Raw genomic sequence first — 19,239 nt, 5'->3', positions numbered from 1 at the left:
CTGTGTTATTGTGTAACGGACACAAACATTCATTGCTAATAGGTTCCATTACTCACAGGTTCATGTTGTATAATTCTGCACTGAGGTCTCCGGACTTTGTAGTTTAAAAGAAGACGGTTGTGTAATTTATATCTCTCGATTGATAGTAAGATGATTTGTAATGTACTGTTACTGCCTTTCCTGCTGCAAAATATGTCTATGCAAAATATGTCTTTTGCTCTAAATTTTAGCCTGCATGGGTGCACTGAGTATGAAACAATTGTAGTCTGAGATCTCGCCATCTGAACATGAGTTGTGAGCATATTAAAAGATGACTATTTTCATTTTAACGCATAGTTAAACAGTAAAGGATACACTATTGATTTAGACTTTTCCATTTTCAATTGACATCTTAAAATTCATTTTCTTTATTTTTTTTTGCTGCTACGTTGCCTAAAACCTTAACTATCTATATTCCATACTTGCCAACTTTTGGAAACTTAATTCCGGGAGATCCCGGGCAGGGGGGCGTGGTTGGAAGGCAGGAGGGGCGTGGAGTGGCGAATCACGTCATTTTGGCCCCACCCCTGCATCAAAAATGACATTTTGACACGGGGACGAGTCCAAAATGATGTGATTCGCTGTGAATTTTGAGGAGTAAATTGCCATATGCGGGATATTTGCCTGGTCTCCCGGGAGTCCGGGAGACCTATCCGAATTTCGGAAGTCTCCCGGACATTCCGGGAGAGTTGGCAGTTATGCTATAATCCTGGTTATCACTTCCTTCCCTCTAAGCTACAACAGAACTCGGCAAGCAACTATCAATGCAGATGGCACTTTAGTCTGTTGCAGTAATATTACATCTCACTGCTCTCTTATCCCATCTATCTATCTATCTATCTATCTTGTAACAAAGGGAGGCATTTATCTGACAAGATGCAGAGAAAGCAGACAAGCAGAATAAAACATTGGCGCAGTTATGCACCTAGATTGAGGTTAAACCAGGTAAAGACTTATGTATAGTTTAAAGTTTGGTTAACTTACATGATTTGAAAGCTCCTTCCTCTCAGCAAACAGACAGGGTGTGTTTGTTAGTGCAAACAGAGCCAGTGATGGGCGTTTCCTCTTAAAGAGAAGGTGGGTGTGTCACCTGTCCATCAAGCTAAGGCTGGGGGAGGAGTATCATGTATAAAAGCTTGATTGTGTCATTGTTCACTGAGACCAACGCTGGGGAAGCTGGCTGGTCTTGAGAGAGCTGGTCTATGTCTACCTAGCGTTTAGGGTCTCCCAAATTGCTGTGAAATTCATATGGTGTCAAATACATTTTAACCATCCTGACAATAAAGCTGCATAAAAAGAAGAAGTTCTTTGCGTGTGCTTCAGCAGTAGCGGGCTCTTGCCACAATATATATATATGTATATATACATATACATATATATATATATATATATATATATATATATATATATATATATATACCGTATTTGCCGGCGTATAAGACGACTGGGCGTATAAGACGACCCCCAAAATTTCCACTCAAAATTATAGAGTTTGTTATATACTCGCCGTATAAGACTACCCCCTGTTCCGCACACCTTCCACACACACACTGTATTAAATCACTGGCCCCCACACACACTGTATTAAATCACTGGCCCCCACACACGCTGTATTAAATCACTGGCCCCCACACACACTGCATGAAGTCACTGGCCCCCACACACACTGCATTAAGTCACTGGCCCCCACACACACACTGCATGAAGTCACTGGCCCCCACACACACTGCATTAAGTCACTGGCCCCCACACACACACTGCATGAAGTCACTGGCCCCCACACACACTGCATTAAGTCACTGGCCCCCACACACACACTGCATGAAGTCACTGGCCCCCACACACACACACACACTCATATATGCTGATCACACACTCTGCATTGACATGACATAACATAAAACAAACATAACATAACACATACTAATAACACTTACCTTCTTCTGCTGTCACTCTCCTCTGTCCCCCTCCTGTCACTCTCATCTGTCCCTCTCTCCCTCTCTCACTTTGCCCCCTCTGCCGCGCCCCAGCCATAACAAAAAAAACAGAAACACTTACCAATCCGCGCGGCGCCGGGACCCAGCATCCTCCTCTCTCACGCAGCCTGTCACTGATATATGACAGGCTGCGTGAGAGAGGAGGATGCTGGGTCCCGGCGCCGTGCGGATTGGTAAGTGTTTCTGTTTTTTTTTTTTTATGGCTGGCCCGCGGCACCCCTGAGACCCCTGAGTTTGGCACCCGGCGTATAAGACGACCCCCCCACTTGGAGGCATGTTTTTCAGGTCAAAAAAGTCGTCTTATATGCCGGCAAATACGGTATATATAGTATCTATATATCTATATATATATATATATATATATATATATATATATATATATATATATTATATAGTAACATAATTTTATTGTCAATTGGGGAACATAACACATAGGTCCCAACCACCCATATTCTCTTTTGATAATCCAGATTAGTTTCAGCCAAAGCAGCTCATATTAGGGATACCCATAAGTTCATCTTTTTTTTACAAAACCCATTTCTCTGCTAGGGCAGCTCTTTGACCTATCAAGGGGTACCCCATTGTGTTTCTCCCTGCAAAAGTTTCCTGACTCCTTCCATGTTTACGCATGTTTAAGAAGGACTCACTCTCACGATGGCAATAGCAGAGGATTCCAGGGGGGTTTAGGAAGATATCATAGATATATTCTTGAGAATCCTCCAGCCCCCCCACCCCGCAAGGCTGCAGTAGTGTCTGGGAAAGCGGAATAATATTTGTTATTTTCAATAAAGCTGAGTTATTTTTTAAATATTTTTTTACTTTAATTAACAATTCTTCATATTTTAGCTTTAAATACATTTTGTTAAACTTTTTATTATTTTTCAATTGAGGCCGGGCTTCCAGTTCTAGTGCGCATCATCTACACCATCTGGCTCTCTGACACCTCCTCGGGTTTAAAAAAGTGGAGATATTGCCTATAGCAACCAATCTTAGCTACAACATAACTCGGCAAGCAACTATCAATGCAGATGGCACTTTAGTCTGTTGCAGTAATATTACATCTCACTGCTCTCTTATCCCATCTATCTATCTATCTATCTATCTATCTATCTATCTATCTATCTATCTATCTAGCTATCTATTGATTACCTAAAGCAACCAATCAGATTCTAGGCAACATCTCCACTTTTTCAAACCGGCAGTTTAGTTAATATACCCCATGGTTCTCATCATATGTACCAAATCGCTCGTTCAGTGTCCGTTGCTCTATATCCAAATCCTCTCCACTTCCTCTATCTGTTGCAAAACTACAAAGCACATTGCTAGGTCCTCGGTCCTTCTCTATGTAGTCCACTTTTTTTGAAAACCTAATAAGCTTTGGATTTCAGTATCATCACCCAAATTTATCTTTCCTGTCCGGATCTCTCACCATCTGTCTGGTCCTGTGGTACTGAATGTATTTCTGACATTTCTTCTTGAATGTCCCCTTCCCACCTCAAACTGAATCTTTCAAAAACGAATTTAATAATATTTCCACCAGTCAACAGAAGTTACCTACCTGATATTTCTATTTCTGTTGACAACACGATAATAAATCCTACCCCTGAAGCTCAGTGCCTATATTTAATCCCTGAGTCAAAAACTGTCTTGTGTACCTTACATCCAATCTTTATCCAAATCCTGTTACATAGATCTAACAAACATTTCCAGAATATGCACATATCTCACACAAGACACTGTAAAAACGTTAATTCATGCACTTGTAATTTCCTGCTTTGACTATTGCAATTCCCTCCTTACTGCTCCCATTCCCATTTACAGGACATTATTTTTGTGCTGCACCCATTCTTTCCTCTAACCTCCAAACCTTCAAACGTTCCCTGAAAAGTCACTTTTTCAGGAAAGCTTATTAAATTCCCAACCTACCCTTCAAACCTCCCTAGGCACAAACAGCCCTCTTGCCCCCTGACCAACATTGCTGTGTAATATCATATAGCCCGCTATGCACTTTTTACCTTAGCAATATGGCTGAACCAATATGCAATATGTGGAGCTTAACCTCATGTATCAAACTCCTATTGTCGTAAACATTGCAAGCTTATGAGCACGACTCTTTTACCTCTCTATCTGTCTTTTAATAGTCAGTCTCATTTTATCATTATGTTTGTTCCCAATTGCAAAAAATGCTAGGGAATATGTCGACGATATAAAAATAATTTTAACTATAAAAATAATAATAATGATTTTCACTGTTATATATATCCAGTCCCCAATATTCCAGGAGACCCTTGGGCATTCTGGGAGAATAAGCAACTCTGGCAGTGTGTGATGCTGTCTATCTACCAGTAGGAGATGAACTACAAGAAAATGGCTGCCTCTCTCTAGCACAAAGAGGTAATCATAACTTGTTCTTCTCCACTGTGCTTCCTCCCATGTGCTCTGCCATTCTTGCCTACTCTCCTGGAATGTCCAGAAGACTCCAGAATTTCAGGTAATTCTTTAGGGCTCCAGAGAGAGCAGGGACATCCTACTGCATCCTGCCCACATCTTAGTGAGAACCTCGATGGTGCAATTCACATCAGATTGAGTAATTTTGGCCCGCTCCCCTGTGGTGTGATGATGTGATCGTATCAAAATGATGACCTCCCTACCGGGGATCTCCCAGACGAAAAATGGGTAAAGATGTCAAGTACCTAACCTGCCCACTGCTTCTCTGTCTGACCCAGCTTCAGGAATAATACCAGACTCTCTCAGGATTCTAGGAGATCACCAAATATTTGGGGAGTGTCCCATAATCCCCGGTTACATCAACATCTAAACTGCCGCCCCCTTTAGAACCAATCCTTTCATAAATTAGAACTTTTCCATTTTTCTCCTAAAATTCGCCTTTTAATGGCTTAAATCAATTAATGAGGTTGATGGAAGATTGGCCTAGCATTGTTAAATTGGGCAATTTGGGGTGTTTGAAGCTTTATTTAAGCATTTAGCAAAGTTCACCTAGAAATTTGCACTTCTTCTAAAATGCATTTGGAAGGTGAAAAATATGTCCTATTGAAAGTATAGGATGAGACATGATCATCACCAGCTCTGAGCTGTTGCAAACATTAAGCGAATTTGCAGAGTGGAAATGCCTGTGCATTCTTCTGCAAGGCAAGGAACATCCCTAAAATGTGACCTATCCACCTTTTATCTTCTTTTTAAAAAATATATAATTGTGCTAAACAAATTCTTGTTTTGCATCCCAAAATCTAGTCTCACTGGAGTACCTAAATCACTATTACTTAGTAAAGTACGTCTTTACTCTGCCCAATTCCTCCCATTGGGTAGCTCAGACCTCTGTTCCTCTGCACATGCCCCCATCTTGTTCCGCAAACCTAGGTGTCCCCACAAGTTGGTAATAGACACATTGACCACATCACACTGCTCACATACAGCAGGATTACACAAACATACAAGCAGACTCCCCATATAAGTACACCAGCTTGCTCCCAAATGCATTCACCAATTTGCCCCATATGAGTAACCTAACAGTGCCCAAACATGATTACACAAGCAGAACCAACACCTGACTATGCCAGCTTACCCATATGACCATCATCTTACCCCCAACAAGTATGCTTGCTCCATATGAATATACCAATTACATAATTTCTCTGGTACCTCAATGTCTGTCCTGCTTCATGCGGCTACGCTCAGTTGTGGGCAGTGCCAGGCTGGGCTGGGTGGCAGGGGGGCATCTGCCCTCCTCCCCAGGCAGGTCCCATAATGGGCTACTTTGGGCTTGGTCATTGGGCCACCTGCATTTTTTTCCCCTTTAAAATAGGCTGCTGAGTCGAGTCTTGCCCCCCGGCTGAAGTTTGCCAGCCCTCCCCTGCTTGTGGGTTTTACATCGGTGCCGTAAGCAGATTCCTATTTTGCCAAGTTGTTTTTTGGCCCCCCATGGACTGGTATGTTCCACAAGTACCAAAATGTAAAACTGGTAGAATTTACTTATGTTTACCATGTAATAATAACTGACATTTTCACAAACATTTTTAATGTGCAATTTTTCAGCATAATGTCATTTTAAGTATTTAATGAAACACATCATATATAGACATTGAGGGCGAGTTAATTGTGGAAAAGGTCAGGCAAATCAGACCGAGGTATTGGCAGACTAGGTGGACAGATGGTCTCCAGGCCTTAACACAGCAACTCCATAAGAGTCTTTTGTCAGCATGAAACAGAGCAGACGTCGTTCTACAGCACACACAGCAACTGAGTCTTCCTTAGAAAGCGAACACATTTAATTTATGACATGTTTCCCCTCTCTTCAATCTGCAGTCTCATTTTCCAAAACTGGGGCTGTTCCAGTGCCAGTTATCGGCCTTAAGAGGAAATGAAAATCAGCAACAGCCACTGACTATACATGATAGAAAAGTAAAAAGCCACATTCTCAGTAAACCAGAATACTACTGTTGGCCTAAAGGATGAATAGTACATCTCTAAATATGTAGATTTAATCATCTGAAAGGATTTATTAGGCCCAGAGTCCTACGGACAAATTAATTTCTGTAGCCAAAAAACAAGCACTGGCCAAGTTTCCAAAACATTTTTGCTGGATAAACAGCTTATTTCCAACATCTAAACCCAGTTCTCATTCCATTTGTATTATACTTAATTATGGAAAAAATAGCTTCTAGCTGCCTAGCCTATGGGAGCAATGAACACGTCCTTTGATAAGAGTGTTATTGTAAGCCTGGTGGGATTTTGTCTCTTGGATGGAACTATACAGCTGAAATTCCAAGGACTAAGCAAGTATTACTGTCCTCGAAATTAAAGCTTACTTTTTTTCATTCTTTTTATTATTTTTATTTTATCTTTGTGTTTCTTTGGGGGGTTCGAACTGGTGGAGCTTATGTGATTTGGCTGCCACTCAAAGGGGAAATCTATGTGAAAATGTTTCCCTATTTCTAGCACATGTCTTCTGTCTATCCAAAGGATTAGCGGGATAGTAAATTTTATTTCATCCAATTAACTGAAGCTCTAAGTGCAGGAACCACATGTTTAATTCACTCCTAGGGTCACTTCTTGCACTTATTTTCCCATACTGTAACCTCCGATGAACCCGAATTAACAGAATCATTTGGAAATCTCTAGCTGTTTTATCTTATCCGGGACATTAAATGAAGTGTTGGGTGGGTTTTATGGCCTGTGCTTACATCAGGTCTTATGGGAGTTTTTCTATTTCAAAATGATGGCCATGACAGGCTTTAGTAGAATGAATCATTCATTTTTTATAGTCTGACCAATCAGAGTCCTGGTTCTTCAGAACAAGTATTTCACAATCTCCGGATTACTCTAGGTCTAATTACTATATGTAAATAAAAATCATATTGTAAATCTATAATTCATAAAAATGTGGAAATGTGGGTAAAAATAAAATATTATATATTCACCATATATAAGAAAGTCCAAATCTGAATATTAATGTATGGGGTACAAGGATCGAACAGACATCTTTCAGGGGTGCTGGTAATCATACATACATATCATGAACAGATATTGGGAATTATACCCATCATACAAAATATGGGGGCATATTTATCAAAGGTTAAAAAGCTCATTTGCCAATGAAAATGCCTGTTTCCGATTCATCCTATATATATTGGTGCTTCCTCTGATGATAATCCCACCAGTGTTGGCGGTAATAGTCTATTTATTATAAAATGTTGTACTTGTACTACTGCTATGCCTGTGGTGGTAATGCCAGAATAGAAACATTAAACTAAAATACTTTATTTGCAGAATGTCGTATTTATATATGCACAAGTCATGTGGTATACACAGCTCACATAAGTGCATAGCACAGGAGACTGGCCATGAGAAGCTGTAAGTCACATATATCGCTCCAGGCCAGAATTGCCAAGGCAGCTGATTATCTGTGAATCAGTTCAGCAGCAACATTTTTCCATGGACTGCCTTTGCCTCTTGCAACGGCTAAATGTAAGCCATTGCGAGAGCACATGAAAATGAAGTGACAAGCAATGATTGGCTCTCTGAGGCAAGCTCTTTTTGGCTCACTGTGGAGGCCAATGATTGGACCACAGCGAATCTTCATAGATTCGCTTGGTCCAGGGCCAGAAGACTATGAGGTATCCCAACCTGCGTCCGGATATCCAGGTAGGATCCTCTATGGGGCTGGGCACCCCTTCAAAGAAGGGCACCTTTTTCCGTGGCTGTCATGTCAGTTATGAGTCATTTGGGGTGTAGCTCTTAACTAAGCATGTTAAACACTGTTGTATAAGTATTAATTATTTTCTGGACCCACTGTAAGAGAGATCCAGCAACATAGTGTGTAAATGCCAGCATACCCATATACTTTAAAGTGACCAGGGCAATCTGGGATCTTACTTACCCACATCCACTGCCCAGGGCTGTGGGAATAGCACTAGTGCTATCAGCACGGGGCCATTTTTTTCTTAGGGAGAAGGGGTTCAAACTGTTTTTGCTGGCCTGACCCCCCTAGGGAATTCAGCCCTGTGCTGATTGGCCAAGGGCTGGTTGGTACTATGACAGGGGGACTCCACGCTGAGTGTTTCCCTGCTATAGTGCCACCAGCCTTGGCTGACATAGCCAAGTGCTGGTATTGGCTTTTTGTTGGAACGCTACACTTTTGTCCCACGATTTTGCCAATACCAGTTTAGTTTGGCATCTTTAGAACTATTTTCACTTTTGGGGGGGAGGGGCACACTTTTTATTTATTATTTATTTTTTACAGGTGGGGCAGTGTCTGTGCCGATTATTATCCTCATCAGCACAGATGTTGCAACAGGGGGGAAGCAATCACAACAGGTACGCCTCTTAAGAGGCGTATCTCCACCTGCTCCCACATCTACATGTTAAGTAAGGTGTAATGCCCTTACTATACCCGGGCTTTGCCCCTTCCCATGCCCATTCTACCTCTCTACACTAGAGAGGCACAATGACCAGATACATCTAAGTCTGCATACTGACTTGGACATACGACACTTCAATGTCCATACGGAGCTCGGAGATTGGCATTGGCGCTTCAGAGTTGCGCATGAGACCCTCAATATTCATCTCTGAAACAACATGTGACATCAGAAAGCTGCCAGATATCAGTACACTGGTTTTGCATTTTCACCTATGTTTCGGGTCAACCACTCTTCTGCTTCATCAAATAGATGGCACAAAGAGGGATGGTTATATTGCCATATTTTCTCAATAATGGTACATGTGTTAATAAATGTTTCTACAATTTAAGATTTTACCAAGGCTGTACTGTTAATATTGGAACCTGCAAGACGGGTATACTTTAACAAAGTGCATCATTTTTTCTGACGTATGGAGCAGAGATTAGAAATTTCAAATATAGAGAAATATATTCAATCTATTTTTATCTACTGCTTATTGCAAATAAAGGGTATTTATTGGCCCAATGTTACCTGTCTGTGCTTATAACACAATATATACATATTGTGCTTATCAGCAAACAAGAGGGTAATGGAACCTCACAGTAGGGATCAGTATAGACTGATAGGATGGGTAAGCCAGAGAATAGTCAAACAAGCCAACGTCTACGGTCCGAGCAGGCAGAGATATTACTGAGGATGGGTAAGCAGGCAGGTAAGGGTCAATGCCAGGTGTTGAAACTTAAACAGAACTAAGAAGCAACAGACAAGACAGCGGCAGAATACAAGGTGCAAGGACCTGTCATCTAATCCCCAGTCACATTGCACTTTTGTGCATATAGCAGCTGCCTTCCTTCCCAGATCTGCCTTCACGTCCTAAGATGTCCTCAGGTCTTGGTATTGCATGAGGAATGCTAGATCTCATGCAGGACAATCAGAAGGTGACAGAACCAGGGCAGGAACTTAAGGAAGGAAGTAGCAACAGGTCAGGACAACTAAGAGAACAGGGAACTTCAATACACAAGGATAAGACAGAAACAGAGACATGACCAGAACCAGGACACATTGAATTCATCAATATAGAAGCAGGTCAGGACTGGACACAGTGAGCAGCCACAAAATGAACCTGCAACCTCCAGTTTGCCTTATATAGACCTTGGGATTGCGAAATGCAAAAACACTCTCTATCCCTGGAACTTAGAAAGCTGGGGGGCAGGGGGTACACTTGTTCAAAAGATTGAAGTCCCCTTTTGGTACCAGGGCTGACAAGAGGAAGTTTGGGACCCATTACAGCAACTTCTTGGGGCCCCTTCCATAGCCACTCAATGCGAGCATGGCCAATCCAGATTGGTGGCTCATCCCACTACACAGGCAGGCCAGGGCCCCCAGGTTGTCCTGGGCTAGATTACTTTGTACCTGCCCCCCCACTCAGCACTCCTGCTTGGTACCCCTGTTTGCCTGCTGACCATTTTGGAGCCAAAAGTGCTTAACACGGGGGTGAGAAATGAGTCGGCATTTAAGGGGTTAAAGGCAGTCCTGGTGTCCTCTCTTGAAAAACATTTAAGACATAATTAGTGAGTGGGTTCAATAATTGACAGAAATCTGTCAAGTTTCAAAGTATCAAGTCACAATGTGAAACTATTAGCTGCCGGGATAGCATTTTCATGACATCTGCACCAGTTGTTGCAGTACCTCACATCAATCTGTCACAAGCCCGTCTAAATGTTGCCATTGTTAAATCCCTGCTTTAAGTCTTAGAGGAGGCCAAATTAAGGATAACGAAGGCATAAAAAGTTGGCAGCCTAGAAAGACCAAGAATCTGACATTAAAATGCTCTCATGTTTAGCCACAATGAGCGTTTGTGAACCACTGAGGCGATAACTGTATGAACTGTACTGAGGAGCTGCCCACTATGCACATATGCTGTGATTTCCATAAGGGACAAGAAACTGTTATATCAGTTCTTATTAAAGATGAGCCAACCTTTCAATTCAGTTCTCAGAAAGATTCGGAACTTGCCAATAGCTCCAACAAATGACTAAAGACTGTTTGTTTTGCATGAACCTAAAACAGTATAATAATTTGAAATAGATCTGTTGATACAATTTGCATGGCAATATAGACTTACATTATTATTTTAGAAAGAACATGTAATTTAAATACCAGCACTATATATATTCTTGATGGGTTGATGCAGAGTTAACAGCATATTGTAGGCGCAAATTGGGTTCACTAAAAAGCTACAATTTCGAGCACATGCAAAACTGCGACTGACGCAAGAAACGTGCAGGTCTTCACCAGTTGCACATGCGTCTGGATTATGGCAAGCTTACTTCATATACACTTCCGCCCATATTTATAACCATACGTTTTCTGTGCCAAATACGTATTCACTTTTAGACATCAATAAAGCTTCAAAGTCTCATTAATACTACAGATGTTCAGGCTCAGTTTTCCAAAAATGAACCCCCCCGAACATTTCCAATCTGTGTACAGAGCCGGGCCGGCTTGGTACTTTCCCGCTTTCTCGCATCTGAATCGTGGCAAAACATCATTGTTACGTCATTGGATCTCATGGGTTTTGGATTCCATAAGTACCTCCCTCCCCAGGAGATCCAGCGCCATTGCTCACACAGAAAAAGGGATAGCAGTGTACTTGTCACTCTAAATTCTCCAGTGACATTGGTCAGTGTCATTGCTCATACAGAAACAGGAGGGGTAGAAGTGTTCTTGTCACTCTCCATTCTCCAGTGACATTGCTCAGTGCCATTGCTCACACAGAAACAGGGGTAGCAGTGTTCTTGTCACTCTCCAGTCTCCAGTGACATTGCTCAGTGCCATTGCTCACACAGAAACAGGAGGGGTAGCAGGGTTCTTGTCATTTGACAAAAATTGACTGGAAATTACTAGAAATTAATGTTATTGAGTTTAATAATGATGTAAGAACAAAAAAAGAGCCAAATTATGTTTGGCCAGTGATTTTAGAACTTTTTAGCAATTTAAAAAAAATAAAAAAATACAGAGCCAAAGCCAAAACAAAAATCAAAACACAGGGTCAGTGAACATCTCTAATTAATACAGGAGAAACAATTACCTATCTGGTGTACATAAAAAAATAAATGTTTAAACATGCACACAAAAGCATAATCTATGTAAGTGTGACAAAGAAATCACCTACAAGCGTCAGCAGAGCATTCAGAAACAGCCAATCACAAGCAGTTTGCTATTGCTGGCAACCGTCATCATCATTATCTGCTATTTCCCCCTTCCCTTGATAAATAATATATTACGGAAAAGCATATATGCGTCTGTGTCCTGGGGGTATGTTTGCTAAACTGCGGGTTTGAAAAAGTGGAGATGTTGCCTCTAGCAACCAATCAGATTCTAGTTATCATTTATTTATAACTGAAAATAAGTTTATTGAGTTTTATAAAATATTTGCTGGGGGTACAGATAAAAAACGGGAAAGGAAGGGGTAGACATAGATCAGGTTGGAAGAGGTACATAGTGGGTATGGAACACAACAATATATCATAAAACACAGGCAAACTACATAGTCACCTCTCTGAAGTAGTCAAATACAAGTATAGCCAGTCGGCTAATGAAATTAGAATTCAAAATCATAAACATAAGACACATCTTCTTTTACAGTATGGAGGCCAGACAATTATAACCCTGTGCTTAAACCTAAACACTGTGAATTTCTTAGATAAAAAAAACGTTTAAGGCCCAGAAGGACCAGTCATGTCAAACTGATGGGGGGACTGAGGCGGGGTAACATAAATATACCATCTACACAATTTTACTAGTGGGGAAGTAGCTGCCGTGGTATACGGAACTCCTAGAGTCTCCATCTCGAAACTGAAGTTCACTTTTGCTATATTCTTAGGCATAGTAATCAGTTATTTAATACATTCTATAAAATAACAGCTAGAATCTGATTGGTTGCTATAGGCAACATCTCCACTTTTCCAAACCCGCAGTTTAGTAAATACACCTCTGGATCTGGATCTGTATTTAATTATGCGATCACGACTTTACTGTATTCGCCCTAGGATATAAGGCTCCTTGCCTCAACTGTGTCGCTAGAATCACGGATATCTGCACATGGTATCTATATGCGTGTGCCCACCTTCCTGGCAATCACTCCAGAAATGCTCTGTAAACTGGCATAGAACTCACTCTACATCAAGCCCTGTATTGGCAGCCATTTATTGGTCTGAACCGTAAATGAAGAGAACGCAGCTTATTGATTCACCTGGAACCCGCGACATCATTGAGGCTTTTCATGACCGGTAGCCTGATTAAATTTCCAGAGGTTCTGGCTCATAGTGAAAAGCGGCATTCTCGTATATACACCCTCAGTGTCATTCAAAATGGCTGCCTCCAATGTGTGTGAGTGACAGCTGCACTTTAGAGTTTTCAATGTTTCACAAAAGAAAACTCTTTTGTCACAGTCACTCTATATCGTGGTGAAACAAGCGAGTGAAGACCCCCACTGCAGAAATCAGAAATGGGAACTCCCCCGTCTGGTGTCTCATACACATAGAATAAAAACAGATACCGTGTGACCAGATTACGTGACAGGAAACAGTAGTTGTTGGTTAGCAATAAAAAAAAAAAACCCCAGAAGGGATGATTACCATGGGCATCAAATTATATGAACAAATATTTTTAACATTGCACACAAAGGGCCTGAGTCATTAAAGAGAGCAAAGCACAAAAAAAGGAGTAACTTTGCCCCTGGGAAAAACCATGTTGCTTGGGAGGGGGGGGTAAATTTAAACTGTGGGGACAGATTTATAGTTGGGGTAGGGCATGTCCAAGAATTATCAACTCAAATTTAATGGTGAAAATAAAGCTAGAATTTGTGTACTAGATGAAAAATCTGCCAAAATTTAACTTATGTGCAAAATAATAAACTAATTCGCACCCTTTGTATTGTAACATGGAACAAACGTACTAATTTTTTTTACTTACTTTCCTTAATGAATCAGACCTATAAACTCCAGGCCCTGTTGTTTGGACTGCGTGCTCCACCCTTAACCCCCCATACCTGGTTTGGGGTGCTAGTTACAGTGGAACATTTGCTGTGAAATTTAAAGACATTAAAAGTCACCAGATAGTTTAGTCACATCGAACTACAGCCATTTAAATATTTGTACTATTATTAACAGCCTGATGCATTTATAAGGTCACGTGACTGCCCAATAACTTGTCATTCTAGTATTTCCAGTGCTTTATCCCATATATTCCTATTGACCATCCATCCTAATGGTCATATTAGCAGTATAGTCACCCAGGAAGTGTCAGATAGCTCCATAGTCAGATCTCACCAACACGTCAGCCGATGTTCAAAGATGTTGACACTGTATAACTTTTGTATTAGAGTTTCCATTAGAATAATACTTTCAGCAGCATGAAGGTCATGTATGGCAGATGCAAGAAAGCAAAGTGATCAATGCGAAACAGATCAATGTTCATGAAATTTTGGCTCTAACTCAAGCAGCCCGTGGCCATGTCGAGGGTCAGCAGCTGCTGCAGAGAATTCTTGGGCATATTGTCTAGTCTGTTCCATCGATGGGCAGGATTTTATAGCATGAGAAAAAATCCTGCCTCTTTAACTCATAAAATGTGATCTTTCTATAAGCACAAAAAGCATATATATATATATATATATATATATATATATATATATATATATAATGTGACAGCATAAAACTATACTATAAAATACGACAGAAGATATTAATCCTTAAAATTATTGTTGTTCTGTCAGTTGTAACAATATTTCTTTGGCTACTCCACAGAGATGAGTGAAATTGACAACTGTTTCGCAAAACAATCACTGCATGTGGCAACGGAATTTTGCCGTTTGACTGACGGAATTTGGTTTGGTTTAAATGTTTATAGTCCTGCCCATGCACATCACACAGCAGAATAAACTGTATGCTGTTGTTCTAGCACTGCTTATAAGGGGAAATTCATTACCTAGAAATGTCCCATCAAGGCTTCGCCAGCAGAGATCATACAGTATTTTAAGCAGTAAAACCTATGGGAGTTTGCTTTCAACTGATCTCTCCCCCGTAGATTATATAATCTGCAACATCCTATTTACCAAATAGGCTGTACGTTTTCACCACTGTAAAATGACCTGTACTGTTGCACAACTCAATTAGGTAAAATAAAGTTATTATCGCACAGAATGCAAAAGGCGGGAAAGTGTTTTCATTTTAATTTGTGTTAATTCGTTCAGTAGGAGAACTGTTACAGTGCATGGAAGTAATGTGGGAAGCATTGTAGGAAGTAATGTGGGAAGTAATGTGGGAAGTAATGTGGGAAGTAATGTTCTTTGCTTATGTTGTGCTGGATAAACACAGATAAATGTAAGGTTATGCATTCAGGGATCAAAAACAAGAACGCAATCTATAAATTAAATGGAATTAATTTGGGAGAATCTATAATGGAAAAGGATTTGGGAGTGCTCGTAGACAGTAGACTTAGCAATAGTGCTCAATGTCAAGCAGCAGCTGCAAGGGCAAACAAAGTATTGGCATGCATAAAAAGGGGCATAGATGCAAGGGAAGACAGTGTAATTTTGCCACTGTATAAATCATTGGTAAGACCTCATCTTGAATATGCAGTACAGTTCTGGGCACCACTCTATAAAAAAGATAATTTGGAACTAGAAAGGGTTCAGAGAAGGGCGACAAAATTGATAAAGGGTATGGAGTCATTAAGTTATGAGGAAAGGTTAGCCAGTTTAGGCATGTTTACTTTAGAAAAGAGGCGTCTAAGGGGAGATATGATTACTATGTACAAATACATTAGGGGTCAATACAGAGAGCTTTCATGGGAACTTTTTACCCCAAGGACCATACACAGGACACGTGGTCATCCCCTAAGGTTAGAGGAGAGGAAATTTCACAACCAGCAAAGGAAGGGGTTCTTTACAGTAAGGGCAGTCAAGATATGGAATTCATTGCCAGGGAAGGTTGTGATGGCAGATTCAATAGATATGTTTAAGAAAGGGTTAGACAAATTTTTAGCGGAAAGGTGTATCCAGGGATACGACCGTTAATTTAAAATAAAGGATAGTAGTGGATATAGGGTAAAAATTGGATTGCAATATTGAGTCTGGGGGGATTTTCAAAATTGAAACAGATGGGCGGTTGCCTACTCCGGATTAATTTCAAATATAAGTGCAGGATCGCAGGAGATCCAAAATAGGTTGAACTTGATGGACTGGTGTCTTTTTTCAACCTCATCAACTATGTAACTATATTTATAGATAAGTGAAAGTACAGGTACTACCTTATTTCCTCTGTATTACATTTATGTCCTTGATTTCATTTTCTTAAGTGTTATCTGTAACTCTGGAGATGTTCTATAAACCAAGAAAAAGACTTGCAGCAATACTTTTAGAGCACATGTGCCTATTTTTGCTCTGTACATGACCCCATTCCACTTTTTAAAGCGTTTCCATGCAAAAATCTTGAAACTCATGTTTTAAAGATGTAAATTTCCCTTCTACCTCCAGTACCCGACATTTTCCAAATGTGGACCTCACTCCACAATGGTTGAACTCCAAAGTTGAAATCTTCATCTTCCTAAGAGATCAGTTTTACAGATGAACCAAGCTTATAGGACTTATGTTGCAGGCATAAATTCAATTGTAAGATAGCTTATAACCCAATTTCTCTAGTGAACCAACATGATCCCTAATTGAATATCCACAACTATGACCAACCTTAATAGGATGAGACAAAGTTTCATAGGCTTCATAGTTAAGGAGGAGATAAAAATGAAGGGCCTAAGTCACTAAGGAGAGCAAAGTATAAAATAGGAGTAGCTTTTCACCTGGGCAAAACCTTGTTACATTTAAAATGTGGGGACAGATTTATAGTTGGGGTAGGGCATGTCCTAGATCATATTTTAATTTCAGTGTAAAAATAAAGTTATCAAGTATATGTATGCTACATGACAAAAAAGCCAGTATTTTCCTTATGTGCAAAATAATAAACTAATTTGCACCCCTTGCATTGTAACATGGTTTGTACAAGATCAATATTACTCCATTTTTGTCTTGCTCTCCTTAATGACTCAGGCCCAAAGTGAGAAACATTTGGATTGCATTAAAGATTAAAGGTCTGATACCTTAAGACAGGCAAAACAAATGTAATGTGCATTTCTTTTTTTTAAAAAAACGCACATAATTCAGGCATGCGCACATCAGTATTCAATTGCCAATGGATCTGAAGTCATTAGTGGAAAAGTTTTGAAATACTTTTAACAGGATGGTATTAATGCCTTAAAGAGAGATGCCCAGAGCTTGAATCTGACACTGATGTGCTCAAGTTGGGCATGCTCTAACTGTACATTGACGTATGTGCATACGCCCCTTCCCCTCCGCGTTCTGCCCTTCAAAGTGCAGGTTCGCTGTTAGAATACCTTCAAAAGACTCTTAATCTGTACTGTAAGCCATATCAAACATGCACTGTTTGCTAAGACCACGGGCTAATGTGGCTTTAAAAGAGGTTTCAATCTTACTTATACCCCGATTCAAGAAACAGAATACAAGAAACATAGGTTATTAATATTATTATTTTTATTATTATACTTTATTTATAAAACGATGTGCATTGAGGGGATCGTGATTCAAACAAATGACATGATCTGCAATTACCATCTGCATGGACCTAGGAACTAGAGCTGTACCTGTAATTACCATCTGCATGGAGCTAGGAACTAGAGCTGTACCTGCTATTACCATCTGCATGGAGCTAGGAACTAGAGCTGTACCTGCTATTACCATCTGCCAGAAAGAACCAGAAAGATGAACTGGGATAAGTTAAATACTGCAAAGTGCAAATCCTGGACCGTAACTAGGGCCCTAAATCTAAAGTAGATGACGTAGCAAAATTTAATATTGGCAACTTTAATGCAAATAATGAAAATGTAATTACTGAGAAGAATAAAATATGTCTATGGTGGTTAACATTGTTGAATAAAATAACTCTCAATCTGAAGAAGATAACGAGTATGGGAAATGTAGCCCAATGACGCTAATTATGAAGAGGGCTATGAGGTGGGTAGTATTCCCAGTTCATCTATCAACTAAAGATTTACCAAACCAAGAAAGCCCATGCCTTGAATAAGGGAGGGGCTATAATTTTAGAGAGTGCTTGGCTGCTCTCCAATTCTCCCTATCCCCATAATATACATGGGCAATGCTGCGTGCACTACTGTTAGGTGCACGCAGCTCTCTCTTTTCAAGCAGAGCCGTGTGAAGCAGGGACAGGATCCAGCCACCTCAATTATACAGTGCCCCAGGCTTGGAGGGGGGTTTCCAGGCACTAGGAAAACCCCTTTCGGTTTGCCTATGCCTTGAACAATAAGCACTATTAAATGTTAGGAATGAGGTGAGTCCCGACAGTGTAAGGCAATTCAAGGCTAAGGGCTAAGCCGCTGACTCAAATGGGATGCAATTGGCTCTGGTTTTGACTTGGTGCAGTGATTGGCAGATTACTCACACTGGTGACAGACACTGACCAGTTCTGGAAACCTGGAGGGCTTTTAAAACATGTATCAAAGGCCTGGATGGTTCTCCAGTGATTCACTTCTCTGAACGTCAATATAGGTCTGGTATTCGGTGGTAGTCATTGGTGTGATGACCACCTTTCCGACATGGGCAACTGCGACAAAACTGTGCCGATTGCTTTAATTTAGAAGTTGCGACTTACAGATAAAGTAACAGACAGCTATTCTGGCAACCCTGCTATCAACCCCGACTGTAGAACATGCTGGCGCTAAGCGTTAGGTCACTTTAAATAGCAACAATTACATTGCTAGTAATAAGGGGACAATGCGTGGACCCGCTGGCTCTATAATGTTTTTTTAACAAAGGGTTTAACATTATAGAGCCGCCAGGTCCCCTTAATGCTAGCAATGTAAGTGTCGCTATTTGAAGCTACGTCACTCTCAGTGCCGGCATGTTCTACAGTCGGGATTGATAGCAGGGTTGCCGGAAAAGCTGTCTGTCACTCTTTCTGTAAGTCGCTATTTCCTAGTTCTAAATTACTGCAATCGGCATTATTTTGTTGCAGTTACTCATGTCGGAAAAATGGTCATCGTTACCGAGTACCCCACCCCTGGTATTAGCAATAGTGTTTATTTTAATATTTTAGAATCTTTTTCACAATTTTTCTTTTTATTTCCTTTCTTTATTATTATTATGTGTATATTTTACATTACTAACCTATATAGAACTCTAATATTTTAATATAAAA

The sequence above is a fragment of the Mixophyes fleayi genome, chromosome 1 (genome assembly GCF_038048845.1).
Source record: "Mixophyes fleayi isolate aMixFle1 chromosome 1, aMixFle1.hap1, whole genome shotgun sequence".
Classification (NCBI taxonomy): Eukaryota; Metazoa; Chordata; class Amphibia; order Anura; family Limnodynastidae; genus Mixophyes; species Mixophyes fleayi.
The sequence above is the reverse complement of the archived record's forward strand: the minus strand, read 5'-3'. Positions refer to the sequence as shown.